The following is a 24,728-nucleotide window of genomic DNA, read 5'->3' as shown; positions in this document are numbered from 1 at the left end:
TGTCCTTCTTTCCCATAATGAAGCCATTTTTAACCATCATGTAACGTTTAAATGGCCGAATAATGAATTCTCTGCACATGCTACAGTTCCTTCAACCACTCCCATATTCTACGACATTGAAGCCATTTCTGATTTTTCACTGTTATAAACACGATCACAGCCAACATCTTTGTGCACAAGCACAACGGGATTCTGAAAAGGCACTCTGAAACAAATCTACCTATTGTGGATTGTTACAAACTCCCCAGGGTGCATGGGCATGAGACGTGTTGGTATTCTACCCGATGCTGAAGAACATGGGAGTTTAATGCGACCTGCAGCTTGGTCACATACGGTGTCATCCCTGATGCAGAGAAATGACAGCACCAGAGACTGAGCTCCTCTCTGACAGGTGACAGGCTGAGGATGGCTGCCAATATAAATGAGGGAGTTGGTGTCTAGGTCCTAATAACTCATGCTAAAAAACTGAGGAGGAGGCAGGTGACCCTGTTAACAGCTGTGTAGACAACACAATTCTTACTGTCTCATAGAGCAGACAGCAGGAATTCTGGTGTCTCATAAACCCACCCATCACCTTTCCTACCCTCACCATTGCCCTGGAACACACTGAGAAGGTCCCTTTGACACGGCCCAGGAGATACCCAGACGCAAAGTCTGGAAAAACAGCAATCTGGGAGCTTGATGTAGGGTCAAGAGAACTTAAGTCAGGACAAGGACATCTGGATTCGATGTCAGCTGGATTTGTCCTCACCCTCCATAAGTCCTCCAACCTCTCTGAGGCTGTGTTTGTCCCTCTATAGGCAGGTGGGGTGATCACCAGATGACCTCCGAGGTCCCTTTCTGAGGTGCTATGAGGCTCTGGAACCCAAGCAGAGGAGCTGCTAATCCAGGAAAGGCAGGGACCTGGTCTCCTCACCTGGACCGGGACATCCGATCCTTTGCATTTCAAACCCCCACAGCACTGGAGCTCTGACTCTGGAAACCATCACTGTCTGGCCAGGATAATCACCCCATGTCACTCGTGTGGCCTGGTGAATTGTAAGTAACCTGAGAGCAGGATATGATATGACTCATCTTTGTCTCCCTTACGACACTGGCTGTGTGGTGAGTGTGTACAAGAATTCATGCTGTATCCTTTGAAACAACAAAAAAAAAACGAACACAATCTAAAAGACGCCAGCAAAGGATGAGCTAACACAAATCGTGATCCAGTTACAGAAGATGACAGGTAGCCATTACACTTATGATAAAGATCTATCCTTACGAACACAGAAAGATGTCCACCACATAATCTCCAAGGATAAATTAATTACAGGACCAGAGGAATGGACTTGTGCAGCCATGTGTGTCTATGAGGGATATTTATGTGCCATTTGTGGAAATCCCTGGGTCTTGGGATTTTAGGTGAATTTTTAAACTTTACCCTTTGTCCTTTTCTGAATTATTTAGTTTTTCATAATTAGTAAGCATCCCTACCAGTGGTGTCTACGGCAGTAGTTGGCAAACTATAGCCTCCAGTCCAAATCTGGCCACCATCTGCTTTTGTTGGGCCCACAAGCTAAGAATGGTCTTTTCATTTTTAATTGGTTGCGAAAAAATCAGAAGAATAGCATGTTGTGACACATGAAAATTATCTGAAATTCAAATTTCAATGTGCAAAAATAAAGGTTTATTAGAGCACAGCCATGTGCATTTGTTATGTATTGTCCATGGCTGCTTTTGTGCCACAGTGGCAGAGTATAGCTGCCACAGAGACCAAGTGGCCCACAAAGTCTAAAATATTTCCTCTCCAGCCATTTGCACAGCAAGTCTGCCGACCCTAGTCTAAGGCATCACTTGCTCTGGAAACCTTTGCAAGAACCCTTCCCCAGACTCACAGCTTACTGGGGTTCTACATCTCACACTTCACTGTAATGTACAGTCGATCCTCGTTATTCATGGATTCTGTATTTGTGAATTGGCCTACTCACTAAAATTTATCTGTAACCCCCAATTTGCGGCACTGTCACAGTCATTTGAGGGCATTCCCAGAGCAGCAAAAAAAAACACCAGAGTTGCCCAACGTGCACATTCCCAGCTGAGGTCGAACAAGGCGACACTCTGCTTCTTGTTTCAGCTCTCGTGCTATAAACGAGTGTCCTTTTCCAGGTCTATGTAGTGTCTCATTTTTGTGCTTTTGGTTGGTGATTTCGCTGTTTAAAATGGCCTCCAAGCACAGTGCTGAAGTCTGTCTAGTGTTCCCAGGTGCAAGAAGGCTGCCATGTGCCTTCTGGAGAAAATACGTGTGTTAGTAAGCTTCATTCAGGCACGAGTCATAGTGCTGTTGGCCATGAGTTCAAACCTGATGAATCAACAATCTATATTAAATAAGGTGCCTTTAAACAGAAACACACATAAAATAAAGTTATGTATTGATTGGTCAACAAAAATGTTGTAGGCTCCCAGGAACCTAACCCTGTGTTTCCCCAGGGCAATGATTCAGTATTCACTAATTCAGTGTTTGCCTCAACTTCATAGAACATACCTATGGCGAATGATGAGAATTAACTACATTCGCTTTCATAACCTATCCACCACCTCAGCCCCCACAAGCGTGACTTGCTCATATCTGTATCCTAAACACCTACGACCGAATCTGGCACAAAGCATGTCCCCACTTCGCCAGCCTCACGGTAAGGTCAGGGGCAGTGCAGAGTAGGAAGGGCCTATGTCGCTGCCTCCACGGTCTCCACCACGTGACGGCACAGCGCGGCCTCTGAACCTCTTGTCCTCTGATGCCTCAGGATCCTCTTCTAGAGAACGGGGATCATACAGTAGCTGCCTCGGGTTGTTAAGAGGATTCACTGAGCTAACACAAGTAAGCACCTGGCTCTTGGCGCCCAGTGAGTCCCAGTACGCTCTTATTACTATAATACCACTCAGCCCAGTAGGAACCATCATGAACTTGTCAATTCATCAACAGTTTTGGCAAAGCGCTGTGATAGACACAGGAAGGATACTGACTGGCCTCTTCCTAATCCCATCCCAAAATGCCTAACAGGGCACCAATTTAGGAGTTTATGAATTAGATTGTGAAGAAAAATACACAGTCAGAAAAAATTAATAATCTGTAAGGTGAAGCTACATTGGGAAAGAGTAGGAGAAAATCCCCAAATAATAAAGGGCAGAGTTTGTAGCACGCACCATACTAGGTAGGTTATGTTCATAAATCCAACCTTACTTATCCTTATGCAACGCTAAGGGAAGGTATTTATGGCAGAAGTACCAACCAAAAGTTTATGATCCCTCTTCTAGAGCTCAGAGTCGCCTGTGGGGAGTGGTCACCCAGGCAGGGATTCCATTTCTCAGCCCCATGCTTCTAGGCAGGGACAATATGACCAGTTCTCACTAACAGAATGTAGTGAAGTGCTGTAGGCCACTTTCAGGACAAGGTGTTTAAGAAGTGGGTGTGCCTTCTCCACCTCCCCTTCTCCCCTCTGCCAGCTGGATGGACATTTAGGGCCTTGAAGGGAGGGCAGACCAACAACATGGAAGAACCCTGAGTCCTCCAATCACCGCATGAAGAAATTCCCACCCACCGACCAGGAGCATCCTCCTGGGGCCATTACATGAGTAAGAAACAGGCATCTTTTGTGCTGAGTTACTAAAATATTGAGGTTTATTTGTTACAGCATCAGAGTTACTCAAATTAGATAGTCCTACCTTTTGTTTTCTTCATTGGATGAGGAAACTGAGGCTCAAATTAGATTAAACTTGACAAGGTTACACTGAGAGTAAGATGTTGATTCCTACAAGTTTACTGGAAAGTTTCTAAAATCTATGATCTTTCCAGAACACCCAGCTGCTGACCTGCTCAGAACTCGGTAAGTGCTCTGAGCCCAGATGAAGAAGGGTTCAGGGGAAAATACTCTGAAAAGTACAAAGCACTCTAGAAATAACCCAGTCGCATTTGTCATCAGCTTTCCTATCCACATTTCCTTTTCCTGGCCAGGTTCAGTCCATCCACAATTTCATTTTCAATGGAAACAAAGAAAGCCAATGTGGTAGCAGACATCATTAACCATTCTCAAAGCCTTATTACTTTGAAATGGGCTAAAAAAGCCCAATTTCTCTACCCACTGGGTCCCCCACCACCACCCCCCAGTCTGGGCTCCCCGATCAGTTTATTATGAGTACCACCCACGGCCAGGCTGCTTCACAGAAGCCAAATAAGTTATCAGAAATGAGTCCTGGATTTGACAGTGTGGCCAGATGTGCACACAGGGGTATTTCAAGGCCCTCACTTCCCCACTCATAATTAGTCACCTTCAAGCAATGATGAGAATCTGACAACATCGCAAAATAGTGACCTTCTCAGGCAGCTCCAGGGAGGAAGGATGCTTCAGCAACCAACACAGGAGTCTAGAATGGGAGCACTGACTGAAAGCTTCAACAGATCACCTAACTTTCTGTCTAGAGATGAGGACAAGCTCCTCGAGAAAAGATATTCAGTCTGTCGAGTGATTCTCTGTGATTCCATGTGCACCTACTATGTGTCCGGTAGGGGTGACCTGAACCCTGGGAGGGAATACATGCAAAAACAGACACAATCCCTGACCTTGAAAAACCAAGGCTTAACGAGAGACTCAGACATGTTTATTTCAGGCCCACGTGTCAAGGGCCCACCACCCCTTGGGTCCCCATTCTTCACAGGACTAACAGCTATCATAGCAATCATGATGGTCTGAACCTACGTATGCTTACATGTCTGTCTTTCCCAGAAGACTGTGAGGATTTTTGTGAAAGTCTTTTTATCTGTGTGATGCCAGCATTTAACACCGATTCTCGGAATGTGTGGCTTGAGCTGAAATGAACCAAATGGATCAATGAATGCATGAGGCACATTGGAAATACAGAAATGAACAAAATGCATTTCCTAAGCCCAAAGCAATGACTATAGATTAATATTGAGAGCGAACAGGTAAGTAATTACAGTAAGTCCAAGGATATCAGATGTGGAAGACAAAGAAATAATGCAGGAGAAGCAATTAGCTCTCACAGAAGCACTGTCCTCCCAACTTCCAGGCAAGAATTAGAACCATTTGTTACATGTTCCACAGCACCCTGACCTGCCTCCATAGCATCCACTGTACACTATTATCATCTCTTGTTCATCATCTGTCTCCTTCAGAGACCACATTCCCTGAGGAGCACAGACTGCATCTCTCTTGTCCGTTCCTCAGCACCCAGCAAGTGCTCAAGAAACATTGTGGAATGGATACATCACGTTAAAGACACAAAAGCACATCATAATTCCATACGAGAGATATACACAAGGCAATGATATGCTTACACACAAAAGAAAACAGGACCAGTATTATATATTTACATACACACCATGCCACTACCACAATGAGAGCAACCATCAATTCTCATGAAGCCCTAGCTGTTCACCAGGCCTGGTCCTAAGAGTTAATGCTCACAACAGCCTCATAAGGAAATTAGCATCACTATTTCCATCTTACAGAGGAGGAGACAGAGGCAGAGGCGCAGAGAAGTGAAGGTGGCCTGCCCAAGGTCACAGAGCCAATGAAGAGGAGAGTTGTGGTGCGACTTCACGTAGTGGCCTAGATCACGACCTCAGATCAGGAGAGTCAGAGGGAAGGAGAAATGACACCATTTCTGCAAAACAAAAAAGCAACTGGCACGGGGCCAGGCAGACCATGGGAACAAAAGAGACCTCAGCGTTGACACCTCATCATGATAACCTGTAAACCCGCATGCACAAATCTGCCCCACACCAACACCAATTCGATGATTCTCAACCATCCGAAGAGATTTAAACACACGGATGCCCAGATCTCTCCTTAGACCAAATTAAATCCTAGTCTGAGGGGTAGGGTGGAGGAGAGACTGATACTGGCATTTTTTTGCAAGCTCCCAGGTGACTATGGTACGCAGCCAGGGCTGAGAACTCCTGGGCTGATGTTTCCAAATTCCACTGCCTTCCCAGCAGCACAGACCAGGGCTCTGGCAGGAGGAACTGCCCAGAGAGTGGTGGAAATCAGGCTTGAGGACAAGAAAGGATGACTTGATTGTTTTAACTACTGTTTCCCTAGACTACCTATTCAATTCAACTGCATTGTAACCAGAAACAGAGTCTCCATCAACTCTGCCTGTGGCCCATAACTACTTGCACACCCACCAGTGTCAAGGGCATGGACTCCCATTAGCTTGGAGAGGATGCCCACTGCCCGCAAACCTAATGTCCTGCCCAAGAGGAGCTGGAGACCTCGCCAAAGTCACTCTACTCTCTGAGCCTCAGTTTTCTCATCTGCAAAATAATAATAATCATAGCTGGTTCAAGGGTGATTGTGAGGATTAAAGGGGATACGGATGCTGAATAATTTATTAACAAGAACAGAAAAAGCCCACCCTAAGAGAAAGTGTTATCACTGCCAACTTGGAGGAAGTCAGGTCGAGTGATGGGGTTGGCAGAGATCGGGGTTCAAGCCTGGCTTGGCCTTTAGTAATGAGTCAAGAAATCTCTCTGCCCACAGATTCCTCTTCAGTCATCCACAATATAGCAGTGGCTCCTTCATTCATTCCTTCATTCAGCAAACTTGTACTGGGCATCAACTATGAGGTTGTCCTATGAATTAAATGAGATGATGCATATGAAAATGCTTTGGAAATCGTAATGTGTTCTACAATTGAGGGGATATTGTTCCCATTTGTAATGATTAACCATGGGCTCACAGAATCTCAGGGTCTACAGGGATCTTACAGGGTCACACCACAGCGCGATGCTTAGACCCCTTCCACCCTCTGCCCTCTCAGTCTCAATGTGGCCTCTATGTGGATATCTCCAGCACTGAGACCCTGACTACTGTCTGAGACAACTCATTCCATCCATAAGGCTCCATTCCCTTATATTCAGTTGACATCTGTCTGCCTGTTATTTCCATCTCTCCATCTTGGTTGTGATCTTTGGGGCCATATAAGACATGCCTGACCCACTGCCTTCCTCCCAGCTTTTCATTATTTGGAGACAACCATCATGAAAGTCCACCTCCACCTGCCATCTCCCCTCCACATCTCTATGTGGAGCTAAGATAGCCCTAGTCCCCCTGCCTTAGCTCAGGCTGTCCCAACAAAATACCCTAGGCTAGGTGACTTAAACGACAGAAATTTATTTTCTCACAGTTCTGGAAATGGAAGTCCAAGATCAAGGCGTCAACAGGTCTGGTTTCTTCTGAGGGCTCTCTCTTTGGTTTGCACATGGCCACCTTCTTGCTGTGTCCTCATTTCGAGGGGGAGACAGAGAGAGAGGTCAAGCTCTCTGGTGTCTCTTCTTATAAGGACACTAATCCCGTCATGGGGGCCCCACTCTCATGACTTCATTTAAACTTAATTACCTCCCAAAGGCTCCACATTCCAATACCATCATCTTGAGGGTTAGGGCTTCAACATATGAATGGGGGGGGGGCACACAATTCGGTCCATAGCACATCCCCCCACAAGGTTCTCTTGCTTAGCAGAAGCAAATCCTATTCAGACATTGACTGAGTACCCACAATGCCTACAAAGCATTAGTCATATACACTGAGGAAACCGATACGAATTACCTGCCCTCAGAACACTTACAGTCTAAAGAGGGTTACCATCTACATATAAGAAGTCTCTGCACCATGAGAAAGTATATTTTTATACTAAAATATTTTATACTAACATTTATACTATATTAATTTAATGTAACATTAAAATATTTTATACTAAAATATATAAATATATATCCACTAAAATACTGTATATTTTTAGTTCACACAGAATTGGAACACCACCATACAGTTTACCCCTTTGGTCATTTCAAACACTTAAGACAGGGCTGGTACAGTTATTTGCCTGTGTATCTTATATCTACATTGCTCACATTCACATAAGGATCCATCAGGATTGACACAAACATTGCTTTTGTTGGATTTACCAAGAGTTAAGAGATTTTTAAATACATTTCTCAAAATCTCATGTTGTGCTATTATATAAAAATCTATTTTGAAAAATATCACAGGGGCCGGCCCGGTTGGCGTAGCGGTTAAGTGCGTGCACTCTGCTGCAGCAGCCCGAGGTTCGGATCCCGGGGGCGCACCCATGCACCGCTTGTCACGCCATGCTGTGGTGGCACAGATGTTAGCCCAGGGCCAGTCTTCCTCAGCAAAAAGAAGAGGATTGGCAGATGTTAGCTCAGGGCTGATCTTCCTCACCAAAAAAAAAAAAAAAAAGAAATCACAAAACTCTGGTTAAAGGTTCATTTAATAACACCTATATGTCCTCAATGTCTTCAGACAAAAGAAACTTACAGTTCAATTAATGTTTGCTTGTTGGGTGCAATTTGACAGGAAGGACCTGAAAGAAACAACGAAAGGGGACTATTAACTATTTCTAGGATAATGGTAATTGTGTCTTACCCAGACATATAGAATAGGCCCTTTAACATAACAAATATTTTAAAAGACAAAGATACTTTGTTATGTGATGCTTTTTTGACTTTAGCTAAAACAATTTTTAATCACGGAATTTCTGAAAATCTTGTCATTTCTTTCACCACACTTATTGGAAGACAATTACTATTTTTGTCGAAAGACTGAATTTTTTCCCTCGTTTTCCATACCCTTTGGTTGAAAAAAAATGTTTCTACTAATGGAGTAAGCAGACATCTAATATTCTATATGCTTTTGAGTTATGTAACAAAACTGGGAAACTTCATTATTAGCTTGATTATGTCATTGATAAAATGGTGATGTGTATGAATGATAGTTCAACCACTATTTATAACATCTAAGAATATGTAGCTATAATTCTGTGGGAGAAATGATTTGGCAGTGTTCCCTAGTTTGCAAAAACCTAGTGCAAGAGCTTGAATATCTAAATGAATACTGAAATGAAAAGAACATCTTGGACCGACCTTGGCCTCCAGTTCCTAGACAGACCTGGCTGTGGATTTCTGGCCCCCATCTCACAGTGAGCCGCTAAACCTCATTGAATGATTGGAAGGAACAATGACATAATGCATGGGTGTGCTCAGCATTGTGCCCAGCACAGTGAGGGCTCCATAAAGACACTTACATATTCTATTTTTACTATTATCACCACCATTATCATCCTTACTGAGGGATCCATCATGGAGACACCATGCCAGAGCAAGGCAAAGGAACTTAGACCATGAAACAGAGCTAACGTTTAGGAGCTACAAGAGGTGATGGGGCAGCCCAGAGAGCAGAAGGAAGTGGAGAGAAACCGTGCTGGAGAATGAACCCCAAAAGAAGTAAGGAACAGGCAAGAGGAAGGGCCAGTACTTTCAGCAGCTACCTCAGTGAACACGCCAGAGCCAGTGGGGGCACACCATTCTGCATCTGTTTCCTCATTGATAAATTGGGAGAATGTTACCTAGTAGTGGGGAGGTTGCATTAGTCAACATTTGTAATAGTTCATGGCACATAGTAGGCCCTCAAGAGATGTTGCTTTTGTTCTTGCTTCTCCCTTCTTGGATCAATGAGCATCTGCTCTGAAATGGGAAAACAAACCCATATAGAAAAATAAACCTACCTAAATGAAATTTAGCCTAGTGATCATTAAAAATTCCTAGGAGGAACGGATGATGGTTCACTAATTAATTGGGTTTAGAGGTATCAAGCACCACTTAACAAATCACTGCTCCTTAGAGGAGCAAATAGGACGACTGTCACTTGGCAAATTGCTAATTTACACTGCTCTGCGGAGACCAAAAGGATCCACGCTTAGGAAGAAAGTTCTCCCTAAAGTTTCCAAAGGTGAACAATCGCCAGCTTCCTTGGATAAAGCTAAGACATGTCAGCTGCTGTCACTGTAACCAGCATGAACGGCAGGCCCCCTTTGTGTCTACAACTAACAGACTTTGTCAAGGATCAGATGTGGGAAAGCGGATAATGGAGGTAAAAATGGGTGAGTATCCACCAGATAAGTTTTGCATGGCACTGCCTGTGTAGGAAAATATAGCAGAAATTGAGTTGAATGGCAGGCATCAAAACTAAACAGACACGAGCAGAAGCACACCCACACATACAACCACATGCTGATTACTTTCCCATTTTAATATTAAAGCATGCTCTTTCTTTAAAAAAGTACAAAGTAAAAGCTTCAACTTTCTCACACCTTCCAATCACGTTTCCCGGAAATGTCTGTTAACAGGAAATACATACCCTTCTCAGAATTTCTTTCATGTATAGATAAATATGTATACGTACTATATAGTTCTGTCTTGTTTTTACAAAGTGGGCTAATTCTATACAAAAAGCACTACAATTTTTCTTCTTCAATTAATTGATCATGGACACCTTTCCACCTTAGTATATATAAATGTATCTCATTTGTATTTGAATTTTTTTTTTACTTTTCATTTTGAAATAATTTCAAACTTACAAAAAGAGTTTAAAAATACAATGAATTCCCACTGCCTTGCGATTTCTCAGTACTGATATCTTCTATTACCACAGTATAATTATCAAATTGTATCAGGAAATTAACATTAATATAATACTGTTGCTTAATCCAGAGATTTTATTCAAATTTTACCAATAATGTCTTTTTCCAATCCAGAATCCAACCCAGGGTCATACATTGCATTTACTCGTCATGTCCCTTAGTCTCCTTCTATCTGGAATCATTCCTCAGTCTTGCGTTCTCTTTCATTTTTGAAGAATATTGACCAGTTATTTTGTAGAATGTCTCTCAATTTGGTTTGGTCTGATATTTCCTCATTATTAAATTCGGGTTATGCACTTCTGGCAAGAATACCACAGAGGCAATGGCCGATTCCAGGGCTGGGGCGGGGAAAGCACAAGATGAGCCTGGAACACCTTGTGGTGCCAAAAAAGCAAGGCAGTGCTCAAAAAACGATGGAGAAATGTCAAAAGGACATAGAACCCAACTTGAAGGACATCCCAATGGCCGTATCCAGGAAAATTTGAGCAAAAAAATTAATTGTAGTTATGGATTATAATCAAGATGATAAAATAAGAATCCATGAGTTCATGCTGATATAAATAACTGATTTTTTTTTTTAAAATGGAAAAGAAAGGAAAGTTCTTCCCGACATTAGAATTATTCCAATCAATAAATGTAGAAGGACTGATGGAACTAGACAACCACTGTTTGGCAAACACAACAGTAATAGTTTCAGACAAGAACTAGCAGTGGATGCTAAAATTAGGTAGGTGAAAGTATGACAAGAAACATGATATTTATATAGTATCAAGGATCTCCTAATAAGATACTTATTAATTATAAAGGGAGAAATAGTAACTTTACAGTGGAGAAACCTGGCAGATACCACCTTCATCAAGTGATCCAGGTAAACGCCATCAGTAATGAGACAAGCCAGCACCATGTGCCTCCTGATCTGATGCACCGAGGAGGACACGACATCTCATTCTTCTTAGTGAGTGCGGAGCAGGACACTGTGGATCAGTGAGGCTGTCCTCCAGGTTCTGCTATTTTCTCAATGCTGTAAAATGAATATCTTTTGAAACTTGCTTTACTATTTCTAGAGGACAGACTCATTATAAGTGGGACTGCTGGGCCAAAGGGTGCACACACTCTAAACTTTGAAAGGTCTCACTAAACCTTCCTTCAACGAGTTTGGTCCAATTTATCATCATCCTGCCCTGCCCCCACAGCGCAAGAGAGTCCCCACTTTCCGCTGCCAACATTCATCGCTACAACCTGCCAGAATGCCTAATGTAGGAGCAAAGGAAGCCAGCTGTGGCTGTGTCAGCACTGGGAAGGTACAGTGAGTACAGCAGGAGCCAGGAGAACTGGGAGCAGGGGTGCATCTGCACACAGAGGGATTTTCTGAGGTTGAACAAGGTCAGGGCTCCAGGCCCAGCAGGAGTCAACAGCAAGCACGTGTACAAAAAAATACCAGGGAAAAGATGACAAGACTCTAACATATCTGCAGGATGCCATATAGGTTTGCTATTTGGGAATAATTCAAGAGCTTAAACCTGCACATATTGCTACCTGGCCTCAGCTGCAGATTTCAATGATAACTCCTTAAAAGCCTAAAATAATATAAACGTAGGAATGAAGTTTCCCAATCCAACTTGTTAATGACAATTATCAAGCTTTATGTTGTCTTTTACAACCCATTTCATGTCACTTGAAGTAAATTTCACAACTTTAAGAAAGGCGTTATTATCTTTACAGGTAACAAAGAGCAGAAACAGAGAGGTGAAGTAACTTGGCCAGGGTCACACAGCTAGAGAATGAGAGAGGCATTTGGTATTTGGAAGCCTAGCTCAGAGTTCTTCTGGAGAGCAGTGGTTCTTCCAGCCTAGGCCTCTCCCTCACGACCGGACTATTATTGTACTAAGGCACACATCCATTATGCCATTTCCTCTCCACAGCCACCTGATGAGGCAGGTACCATTATTAGCTTCATTCTGCAAAAAAGAAAACTGGGATTTTGCCCAAGGCCTTGCCAGCAGTAAGGGGCAGGCTTAGGACTCCCACTGGCTTATGTGACTTCCAGGCCCATGTTCCTAATGACTGCACTGCTGAGGCCTTTATCTACACCTAGAAAGACCTTGCTTAATGCTGCCCACTCCCTGGGCCATCAGCAGACTGGGCAGAGGGCAGGGAGGGGAAGAGGAGAGCTTGTTCATTCCCTCTCCTGCCTCCCTGGAGATGAATGAAGGGAGAGAAGGTGAAGAAGTGCTGGCACCTGGGCTGAAGACCCCCCTTCTCCCCCTCCCAATAAACCCAGTAAATTCACGATCACTGATCACCTGCTGTGTACAAGCTGTCAATTCCACAGACTTGCTTTATGAGCTAGTCTGGGGCAAGACAATGCGTGTATAAAAAACAGAATGACAGTTCAGTACCAAACAGTGACAGAGATGATGGGTGCAGACGAGACCCACAGCTGAATGATAATGAAAGGGCTGAGAAGGACAGGGCCCAGGAAGGCCTCAGACATGACGCTGCCTAGAGTGACCCCAGGACTGAGTATCTGCCCCCTCAAAGCTCTCCCCTCCTTCATGGGCTGGGGCAGGAGCAGCCACTGCTGGAGGCAGGGAGGAGGGAGAGCTGGGCAGAAGGGAAAACTGCTAACAGCTACTAGGTACCTACTTAGGGACCTCACTTACCCTCCCAAATAATTCCCTAGGTAGCCATTATCCCCATGTCCCAGATGTGGAAGTGAGGCTCAGAGAGGGTAAGTGACTTGCCCAAGGCACCCAGCTACTGATGATTAAAAAAATAAAGTGGTAAAAAAAGCCAGGACACAAACCAGATACATCTGGAACTAAAGTCAGGTTCCATCTACCATGCCAGGCTTTAAGTTTTCATTGTAATTCACAAGATCCAAGGGAATCTTACTGTATAAAAAATCCAGAAGATAGGGCCTGCTATGGACTGAATTGTGTCCTCCCCCCAAATTCACCTGTTGAAGTCCCAATCCCCAGTGTGACTGTATTTGCAGACAGGGCCTTTATGGAGGTAATTAAGGTTAAATGAGGTCATGAGGGTGGAGCCCTGATCCCTTAGGATTAGTGTACTTATAAGAAGAGAGAGAAGAGAGCTCTCCCTCTGTACTATGTGAGCACACAGCAAGAAGGTGCCCCTCTGCAAGCCAGGAAGAGAGCCTTCCCCAGAAACTGAATCAGCCGGCACCTTGCCCTTGGACTTCCCAGCCTCCAGAGCTGTAAGAAAATAAATTTCTGTTGTTTAAGCTACCCAGTCTATGGTATTCTGTTATGACAGCTCAAGCTGACTAAGACCGGGCCCCTCCATAAATCAGACTAGTGGCCTGATTATTATTTTTTTGAGTATGTCCTCATAACTCATTTTGAGCATAGCACCCAATATCTGTTTAAGTGTCTGTTTATAATATATACACATGAATGCCTGTATTATCATAAAACATACAAAATCTAAGACATTTTACAAAATAGAAATAAACAAAAATGTAAGTTGCAACATTTTTTTCTTACACTCTGCTGTAGGTTGAACGGTGTCCCCCAAAAACGATACGCTGGAGTCTTAACACTCAGTACCTGTGACTATGACCTTATTTGGAAATGAGGTCTTGGCAGAAGTTAGCAAATTAAGATGAGGTCGTATCGGATTAGGGTGGACCTAATCCGTACAAGATAAGGGAAATTTGGACACAGACACACGGGACAGAAGGCCATGTGAGGATGGAAGCAGAGACTGGAGCATGCAACTACAAGCTAAAGAAGGCTGAGGATTGCCAGCAACCACTAGAAGCTAGGGGAGAGGAAGGGAAAGATTCTTCCCTAGAATCTTCAGAGGGAACGCACCCCTGCTGACACCTTGATTTCAGGCTTCTAGGCTGCAGAACAGTGAGAAAATACATTTCTGTTTTTAGCCACCTAGTTGGTGGCACTTTGTTACAGCAGCCCTAGCAAACTAATACATACCCCAATAAATCTACACAGCCCATTCTGGAATGTTCTGAATAAGGAAGGGTAAGATGCAAAGCAATGTAAGGAAAAGGCCAGTTCTTGATGCAGTTGATCATCATAATGACGACGATCAATTAGAATTCCTGAGGAATATCATGACTTATAATCAATCACATTGTACCCCGAAAAACATAAAGTTTTGGCACTGGAGCGACACAAGGATTGTCGATGTGCCTGGTCAGGAAGGTGAGTTCAGACAACGATATTGCGCGGGGAACGAATGGGAAAATCAGAGAAGGAGAGTCGTTTTTGCTTCGCAGGCACACCCCTCAGTGACTGGCCTCGGAGAGTCTGAGGGTCTCAGGAAGCGGCCAGAGAGCCCCGGCGCAGCGGAAACCCCCCAAGAAGCACCCGGCCCACGTTCTCTCCCCGGGTCAGCCTCACTTCCCCCTGTCAGCACTGCCCTGGCTTATTTTGACAAGGCTGTTTCCACCCCACTGGGGCAAAGGCCCTGCAGACGCAGAGGAGCCCGGCCCACCCTGGGGACTGGTGTTCATCGTGGAAAACCCAAAGCATCACCTCCCTGCGCAGCAGGCTGTGGAAACAGGGGCTGCCGGCAAGCCCCCCGGGAGTGCCCGTGGTTGTGGGCAAGTCGCAGGAGGGGGGTGAAGACAGTAAGCACTGAGAGCAAGATGCAGGGCTTCCGGGCACGGGGCTGCAGGTGGGCGGTGGGTGGTGGCCCTCTGGGCCTCGAAGTGACAAGCCTGAAAACCTGCTTCGAGCTCAGCTGAGCGAAGGAGACAGGGTAGGAAATACAGAAATATACCTTGCGTATTAATTACGGTTCAACACGGGAAGAGGGAAAATCCCGGTTAACAGGCAGAATTTCAGATAAAGAATTAACCCATTTACTGAAAAGGCAAAAGGGGGATCCGAGAAGTCGTGGCTGTGGAGAGCGAGCATGCCCCTTTAGGGATGGGGCTTGGGGTGGGATTATCAGAACTGAAAAGGCTGGGGGGCCCTGGGGAGCCCCAGCTGGGGGGTGTCATCTCTGAGGGCAGCCAGTGAAGCTGGTTCCTGGAGTGTGGGACAAAACCCCCTGCAAACTGGAAGCACCTGTCATTGTTGGGACCAAATGCTGCTACCAAGGAAAGACGTGTTGCTACAGCAACAGCATTGGGAACAGGAGGCAGATAACGCAAGGGCAAGGCCCTCCTCCCTCCCTGGCTTCCAGTCTCCCTTGGAACAACCAGTTCTGGCCACACTGGGCCAGCAGTCCTTCAGGGCCACAATCAGCAACCACGGACTGGCCACTGCCCTGTTTACACTGGGCATGCACGGGGGCAAGAGTCCAAACGTTCCCGAACAACGAGCCAGGCACAGACTCTGGGCAATCAGACAGGACACTGGCCTGCGTGGGGCTGCACAAGCTGTCCTGGATCCTCGCAGCCCTCGTGCCTTCCCGTTCCACAGCAATCCCTGCTGCCTGCCCACCAAGCCCACATCACTTATTTATACTGCCTGACTGGCCCCTGTAGACAATTGAGTTTGAGACCCCTGGCCGAAAAGGAAACCAGGTAGGAGATTCTGCATTTTGTGAACTCCTTCATTCCCATTCAGTGTGCATCAGGTTACAAGAAGGTAGGGGCATGTGTCTTATCCACTGCTTTATTCCTCTAACAAACTCTGAAACTGAATGGATGAACCCCTTCCTTGGTTTTGGGGCCATGCAAGGCACTGTCTGGGTGATGCAGTGCTTCCCTCAAGGGCCTGGTCTACTTGGGAGGGGCAGACAAGCAGAGAATTACCAAAAAAAAAAAAGAAAAAAAAAAAAAAGTGGGTGCATTTCTGATGGGGTAAACCCAGGGAGCTCTAGGAATGTGTGGGGGGAAAGGGGATGTAGTGGGGGTGACATGGAAATAGAGGAACGACAGGGAAAACTTTCCACAGGAGGACAGGAAGGCCAAAAGGCCAGGAAGGGCTCACAGGCCCAGGAAAAGACGTGCAAAGGCCTGTAAGTGTGGCAGTGTCCCAGTCTGCAAGCATTCGGGGCCACACAAGTTTCCAAATCTCTGTCCAACAGTGTCCGACTCATCTCGACATCTGCTCAATCTTGACGTCTGCTCATGAGACCACAATGCCCACAGGGAAAAGTCCAGTGTTCTCAGCCCACTGCTCTCTGCCCATGTGGACTTTCGGAGCTTGCCATTCATTACCTCCTCTTGCCAACCAACGTGGGCGAAAAAAACAAGTCTGTTCAAAAGGGCGTGGATATGGTAATAGTTTAGAGTTGGGACATCAGTATGAATTCATGGTTCGCTTAATATAGATACAGACAGATACCTATGGAAATATTTATAGGTGTATATACATGGGTTGTATACACATGCATATATTTCATTGCTCTGTTGGCTAAGGCCTAGAAGCAATGACACCCCAGTAGCAATGAGCACATCTGGCACCCAAATCTTGGTTCCTGATACCATTCTCCAATAAAACAAATCACGGCTCCTTGGAGAAATGGCTGCTTCTAGGTCTAGGGCAGGAAATATACAGGATGAGCCTGGAGCATCTTGTAATGCCAGAAAGTAAGGAAATACTCAAAAAAAAGTAAATAAATAAAACCCACAATGATGGGGCTATGTCAAAAGGACATGAGCCAACCGAAATAGCTCCCACTGGCCAAAGCTGGAAAAATGTGAGAAACAAAATCAATATAGTCATATTGATTATAATCCAAAGTATACAATAAATATCCATAAGTCCATACTGATATAAGTAAATAAACGGGGGAGAAGAGACAAATCTCCCAGGGATGATGCCAAATAGTTTGTGAAGAGGTGCCACCATCAAGGGGAGCATAACCCCTCACTCCTTAAGTGTGGGCTGTATATAGTAACATCCTTCCAAGCACAGTGAGGAAGAGGGGGTGGGGAGAGTATCTGTACAGCAGAGAAATCTGATAAACAGTACCATGGCCAGTGATCAAGGTCAACATTAACATCAGTGATGAGTCGCGTTGATAGTACAAAGCCTTGATATGATGGGATAAAAATGGCACTTTGCCCCTGTGGTCCTTCTCCCCAAACCCATCATCCCAGTCTAATCATGAGAAAAACATCAGAGAAATCTAATAGATGGACAATCTACAAAATACCTGACCAATAGTCCTCAAAACTCTCAAAGTCACCAAAAACAAGGAAAGTCTGAGAAACTCACAGCCAAGAGGAACCTAAGAAGACATAACAACTAATGTAATGTGGTGTCCTCGTGGGATCCTGGAACGAAAAAAGGACATCAGGTAAGAACTAAGGAAATCTTAAAAAAAGTAGAAACTGTAGTTAATTATAATGTATCAATATTGGTCAATAATTGTAACAAATGTACCACACTCATGTAAGATGTTAATTGCAGGGAAAACGGGGTGTGGGGTATATGGGACCGTTCTGAACTATCTTCACAATTTCTAAATCTGTTCTAAAAATCAAGTTTGCTTTTATAAAGTGTGTGGAGGATGTGTGTAGGAGCATGGAAGCGTAGAGGGTACAGGTAAAAAAAATCTGACACTTGGAATATTTTCGTCAAATTCCTGCTCCTTGTGATGACTACCTTATACCATTCCCATTAAACTCGGAAGAGTTTTATCTGCCAAAAAGGAATTGGCGTGAATGTGAAATGTGTGAACTGGGAGGGACCGTGGCAGCCATCCAGTCCCCTGCTTTTCAATTACAGCTGGGGAAAATGAGGTTCAAAGACCCGAAGCAAAGGGCCAACGAATGCATCAGCTCAGCACCCACTGGCGGAGCATCTTAGGTGTCTTCTAGGAGTCACAGACAATAATGTCATTTGGCCTGCAGAGCAGTCTGCTCTGCAGACCAGGAAACCAAGGCTCCGAAGTGCCAAGAGCCTTCCTCTCAGCCCAGGGCTGGCAAGTGGCAAAGCAGAGACCTGGGCTCAGGTCCCCTTCCCGGCTCCCTGTGTAGCACCGCGTCCCCCACCCCAACCCCCAGGACTAGTCACCTCCCAATTTCCCCCACGCCAGCAGAGGCAGGGCTGATACTCAGGGAAGAAGCAAGCTCAGGCAGGATGGCACTTCAATTGGCTTTTCTTTTTTTTTTTTTTCTTATTTCTGTTTTTATGAAACTTTTCCTTAATTTAACATTTTTAAAGGTCCCACATCTGATCTCCCCTAGGCTTGAAGCCAGGGTGCCTCTGCTCTACAACAGCAGAAAAACGCCCAATTGAGTCCTCAAGGCTGAACATCATATGATGCTGAGACAGGTCTATTCCCCCATTTTGAGGTTTCATCTTTGAAGGGGGAAAAAAAAAATCCTCAGGATGCCTCGCATCTGGCCATGGGTGTTTTGTTCATAAAGGCACCCACTACAACCTGCTCCAGGAGAGTGACAGAACTGGAGAGAAAATGGCCTGCAGCAGAAGAACGTGAATTCCCAGCAGACACCAAGAGCAGCAACGGGGCCCCAGAGCCTCGGAAGTGCAGGGCTTCTGAAAGCCACCTGCACCTCAGAAGCAGCCAGGGCACCAGACAGCCATGTGCCATGTGGGGCTCTCCATTTATTTCATTACAAACCAAGGATAAAACCTGCTGATGCCAGACTTTGCTCCAAGGGGAGCAGAAAGGGAAGGGTGGGCCCTGGAGAGGACCTGGAGACTGGGCTGGGAGGTCCCCTGGAGGGAACAGAAGGGTCTCAGGATGATATAAGAGACACACCGTGATGGAGTTACCCGGGATGTGTCCCATTAACTCCAATTTAGCAAATGGTCCTTTCATTAGTAAAAGCTTCTCAATATTAGCCTCAAGTTAAAAAAAAAAAAAAAAAACTTTAAATTATGCAAAAGCACTAGTATACGCTTCAAACACTTTCCATGGGGAGATTCCTTCATTTGCCATCTTGAGCTCATTAGTTAATCTCCATCCCTCATATGCTCTGAAGAGTAAATGAGATAATATATGTAAAGTGCTGGGGACACCATGAGTAATACATTTGAGCTATGATTATTTTTACTATTATTATTGGTAGTATTACTAGCAGTGTTTTCATCATCATTCTAGAACCCAGCCCCCCAAATCCCATTACTACTCCTATAAGGACAGTACCTTAATAGTGGTGCCTAATAGCAGCTGTTAAAATTCCCAATGCTTAGCTACTTCAGGAAGCAAATTGATTGATGGACCAACAGAATGCACAAATGACTGAAGAAATGAACAGATTCCTGTAATATGGGGAGTGCATCTCAAAAGGGAGGCAGCCCACTGGGTCACAAAGGGCAAGACCAGGAGTCCAGGGCAGCTCTACTTCCAGGAGCCTGACGCTATGACCACAGGAGTGTTCAATATATACTTCATCATGTCTGAGCAAGGAAGAGACCAAGAGTGAAAACAACCAATTGGGCACAGCTTAGGGAAACCCTGAAAGTCAGGATGCAGATAGAACCGGACAAGAGAGGCTCTTCTGATTACTTGATTCAGGCTCCTCGTTTTAAAAGATGGGATTGTGAGGGCCGAAGGCGTCAGCCGGGGCTCAACACTCAGAGTGGCTCCGGGACCCAGGCAATCAAACCGAAGCCTATGGCTGAGATGTGCATCCACCGAGTCTTAGTCTGCTCGGGCTGCCATGACAGAACCGGAGGCCACGTGGCTTCCACCACAGTCTTTTTCTCACAGTTCTGGAGGCTGAAAGTCTGAGATCGAGGTTCCAGCGGATTTGATTTCTGGTGAGAGCTCTCTTCCTGGCTTGCAGACAGCCGCCTTCTCACTGTGTCCTCACACAGCAGAGAGAGGGAGAGCAAGCTCACCGGTGTCTCTTCTTATAAAGACACTAATCCTATCAGAGCAGGGCCCCACCTTTATGACCTCATTTAACCTTAATTATTACTCCCTTAATCCAAATACAGCCACACTGGGGTTTAGGGCTTCAGCAATATGAAGGGAGGGGGCACAAATATCCAGTACATAACACTGGGTAAATACAGTTGTTTGAATATGCTGTGTTTCCCCCAATATATTTCTTATCTGCTCTGTTGTCTCCCCATAGCTGGGCGCAACACCGAGCTCATAGTGGGGAAGTGGAAGAGAGCAGGGAGGGAGGAAGAAATAGCTGCATCATGGCAGTGTCCATACTAGGTGCTGGGAGGGGGATTCGGTGAGACAGACCACCGCCCCAGGCAGGAGCCGGAGCACAGCCCCTTTACCATCGGATCCCTTCCCCCAAATGGCACTGTAAAGAGAAAGACCCTTATCTTCAGAAGAAAGAGAGCTGGAAGAGAGGGAAAGGGAGATGGCAGAGGAGAGGAGAGGGAGAGAAGGAGGGACAGATGGAGCGGCGAGGAGCAGCCGAGGGAGGCCAGATACACCTGCAGATCAGGTGGGGGGTGGGAGTCGCGGGTCTGAGTGCCTGGATTCAGAAGATCCACGTTCGAATTTGAGATTCACCAACTAGCACAGAGTTCACAGTAAGGCGATCGCTCTGAGTCTCCAATTCGTTCATCTGTGAAATGCGGTGTCTTAGTCTGCTCGGCTGCTATAACAAGACACCGTAGACTGGGTGGCTTAAACAACAGAAATCCATTCCTCACAGTTCTCGAGGCTGGAAGTCCAAGATCAAGGCACCGGCCGATTCAGTTCCTGGTTTGCAGAAGGCCGTCTTCTGGCTGTGTCCTCACATTGCAAAGAGCAGAGAGAAGCTACTCTCTTGGGTCTCTTCTTATAAGGGCATTGATCCCATCATGAGGGCTCCACCCTCATGACCTCACCACCTCCCAAAGGCCTCACCTCCTAATACCATTACACTGGGGGTTAGGGTTTCAACATATGAATTTGAGGGGGACAGAAACACGCAGTCCATAACAACCAGGATCCATAAGGCCAGTCTCTGTCCCTGGATTTCCTTCAGAGCAAGAATGGTGGCTTTTTTCTCCTGTATTTCAGGTGCCCTGCATAGTGGGAGGCTGCAGTTTCTCAGTAAACAGTCGTGGAATAAAAGAAAGGTGAAAGGACAAGGAAGAACTTGACAAACTGTCAAGTCCTAAGCAGACGGCAGTGCTTACGTTGTTTCCAAAGCAGACTGGGGACCCCTTGAAGGAAGAGGCCTTCCTGCATCGTTTCTGACTTTCTAGCCCAAACTTAGTGTCCTAAAATTCAGTCAGTCCTAGAAAACATGCCCCAAGTATGTCTTGTGTGCCCGTCATGATGCCAAAAGCTGGGGCTGGAGAGAGAATGAGATCCAGAGCTCACTCTCAGAACATTCACACTGCAGGGAAGAGAGCTGATGTTCAAGAAAGTCGGATGCTGCTTCTGGAGACAATGAAAGCTACAGGCGCGATAAGAGGAAGTAAAGATTCCAAAGCCTGGTCTTTATTATTAATTATAATAATTACCACCCACAATGATAACCTCGGTGGTTGTTCATCTGTGAGGCCAGCTACTGGATAAGCTGAACTAAAAGAGACCCAGAAACACTTTCGTTTTCAGGGGGTGGCCCAGATACCGCTCCCTGCCTCTGAGTAAGCCCATCGTAGGCACGACTGAGGAAGCTCGGCATCTGCTGGTGTGATAGATGTTATCAGAAGAAACAAACTTAGGCACCTTTCCCCCAGACTTATGAATCCCTCCTCTGCATTTGCCCTCACATTCTGACATTAATTGAACTCTGTGTCACGACTAAAAATAAACACACAGGTCAAATGCGATGAGCCAAAAACCTCACTATGAAACCACAAGAAACAGAATAATAGTAAAATGGGCCAATACCAGAGGTGTTTTGAAAGTACATTTCTGTTTCAAGCGTAGAGTTCCGAGTGGGCTGGGAGTTCTTTCAGTACTGTGGACACCAAATATAGGAAGCAACCTTTACATACATATAGCTAGAGACCAGGGCTGGCAGGAGCTATTGAACACCCTCTCAACAAAGGCCAGAGAGGGCAGCTTGGGAACAGCAGGCAGGAGCCAAGAGATGCTCCCAGGGGAAGGTGGGACCAGGAGACGAGTCCGAAAGAGCAAGGAGAGGGTCAAGGGGAAGACACCAACCCTGTGTGCATGTCCAAAGGGGGCCAGGATGAGAGGGAATAATGCTGAGGAGGTCGGGAACTACCCAGGTAAGGAGGTGGAAGAGGGGCAAATAACAAGGGCACAGAACCTCAGCCCGGGTTCTGTGATCCTCAGGACCACCCAGGGGATCCGTCCAATTTGAAGCTGAGAAAAGAGAAGCTCGGAGAGTAGTACAGGACTGGCCTGGGATCACAGGAGGAGCGGGAAGTGGGGCTGGAGTGGAATCCAGGTGTACCGGTACCTCTGTTCCGTGAACAGTGTAAACGGTCCAGACTCACGGATGGGAAAGATGTGGATGCTCTCCTATTGGCGTGCAGCCCAGGTGAGCTCATTTCTAGCAGGGATGCAGGCAGTCAGGCTCCCAGCGGGCAAGCAGTGCCTTTGGGACAGGTAGGACCACACGCACAAGCACAAACGCTTGGGCCTTCCTCAGAGTCCCCATCAAAGAACAGCCCTACTCCAGACGTGTTCAGGACTGTGGGCCTCCAAATTCCAGCATCCCCCCTGCTCCATCTGCCTCCTCCCAGAAGCTGAATTCTAGGGAAATTCCTTTCCTATCACCCCCAGACAGACCTGCCAAGCCTCTCCTCCGTTCACAGAACACAGGCAACACTGCTCACTTTTGCAGCCACGGCATCAAGAGAAGGTTCTTCCAGCTTTCAGATCCTCCAACCCAGCGACTCGAGTCCCGTCTGCCCTTTCCCCCATAACGGGAACAGCTCCTTCCAGCCCTCCAGGTGCTGCAGGCAGTGGCGACCACAGAAAAGGCTGCTGCACTTCCGAGTCCACTCCTGCTCCGCAAGCCGACTACCTGGACCAGGTGTGCGGGCTCCCAAAACAACTCCAGGACTGGCTGAACGCTCGAGGGCCAAAAAAGGCACGCAGCACGTCCACAGGAAGGCCTGTCAGCTGCGCTCACTGCAGATGAGGTCTGACACCAGAAGTGGGAAATTAGAAAATGAAATAAAAACGAATGAGGAACGTGAAGGACCACGGGGGCTGAGTTCCACAGGATGGAAAGGCTTCTTCATTGCTAATCAGCTCAGCTCCTGGAAGGTCTTATTCATACACATCTTTCGAGAGTCTCACGAAGCAGCATCCTCTCCAGGCAGCCTCCCCGAATGGACAAGGGCCCCTCCCCAGGCCTCGCATGCACCCGGTGAACCTGGAGCATCCTATGTGTGTCCCCCACCTTGACCGAAAGGAAAGCCCTCATGCTCTGCATCTCTGTATGTCTCAGGACTGCCGACCACCACAGGAGAAATTTAGAAATACATTTGCACTTTGAAAAATTTAAGGCACAAGAGAAAAGATGACACAGGTAGCACAATTCTCTGCGACCTTGTGACCTCCCTACTATCTTCTCACCAGTCTACACTCTCACTCACCTTTCCATCCTTGCACAGTTTTCAAATTTGTGGTAGGAATCATGTTACCCTTTTCCATCACATTATTTATGCTTTTCCACATCTTGTTTTAAAAAAAAAATTGCAACTGACCTCATTCTTTGTTCTAAATCTTTAAAAACTTTCTTCTTTTGGTGCATGCTCTCTTTTCCTCTCTACTCTCTCCTTTTAAATTATTCATTCATTTGTTCTTTCAACATCCACAATGGGAGGCCCAACCCTGGGGCGTCTGGATGTGTAAGACGGTCCTTGCTCTAAACAAGGTCACCAGCGACTGAGGGCACAGGCAGGGGAGGGGAGAAATCCTGCGGTAGGATGGAGGCATGCCCCAAAAGGTTGCTGCCGTCAGGGGAGGGAGTAGCCAGCTCTGCTGGGGCCTGGCGGCTGTGCATGACCCTCCGCGAAGGTGATTCACATGCCAGTTCCCAGGCCGACTTGGCAGTAGGTGAAAGGAAGAGAGAAGAGCAGGTCAATGACTTAGAAACAGCCTGCTGCGTGGAAGGACCTCTAAATGGTGTAATTACTGAATTAAAATAAAAAAAGATTCTTCCATTTTGGAGCATTCCCTCCTCCATGCCAGGCAGCACGCTAAGTTCTTTATCTCCACTATCTCGTTCAATGTCCCCAGCATCCTCCAGAGGCGGGCGCTAATACCATCCCTATGTCACAAATGAGGAAACAGAGGCTTAGAGAAGCTCCCTGATTTGCCCAAGGTGAAGCAAACAGCAAAACCAAGAAAACTGGGGTCTGCCTGAAGCCTTCGGTTTTATTTATTTATTTTTTTTGTGAGGAAGATCGGCCCTGAGCTAA

At 46.0% G+C, this 24,728-nt stretch overlaps 1 long non-coding RNA gene across 19 annotated transcripts in view; it reads right to left on the bottom strand.

Moving 5' to 3' along the window:
• The window catches only part of LOC131419616 (uncharacterized), a 237,199-nt gene that overhangs the window by 61,975 nt on the left and 150,496 nt on the right, over positions 1-24,728 (bottom strand). For 2 of the 19 annotated variants that reach the window (XR_009223300.1, XR_009223309.1), the window contains exon 5: positions 23,133-23,443. The exons of 12 other annotated variants lie outside the window; for them this stretch is intronic. This is a non-coding gene — a long non-coding RNA (uncharacterized LOC131419616). Of the gene's footprint in view, positions 1-4,143; positions 7,283-8,073; positions 8,386-16,265; positions 16,698-17,663; positions 17,723-23,132; positions 23,444-24,728 lie in introns of those variants that run through there. 5 more of the 19 variants (XR_009223311.1, XR_009223308.1, XR_009223312.1 and 2 more) reach the window with 5 other exon arrangements.

The sequence above is a fragment of the Diceros bicornis genome, chromosome 21, assembly GCF_020826845.1.
Source record: "Diceros bicornis minor isolate mBicDic1 chromosome 21, mDicBic1.mat.cur, whole genome shotgun sequence".
NCBI lineage: Eukaryota > Metazoa > Chordata > Mammalia > Perissodactyla > Rhinocerotidae > Diceros > Diceros bicornis.
This window is presented reverse-complemented; position numbering and strand designations above follow the sequence as displayed.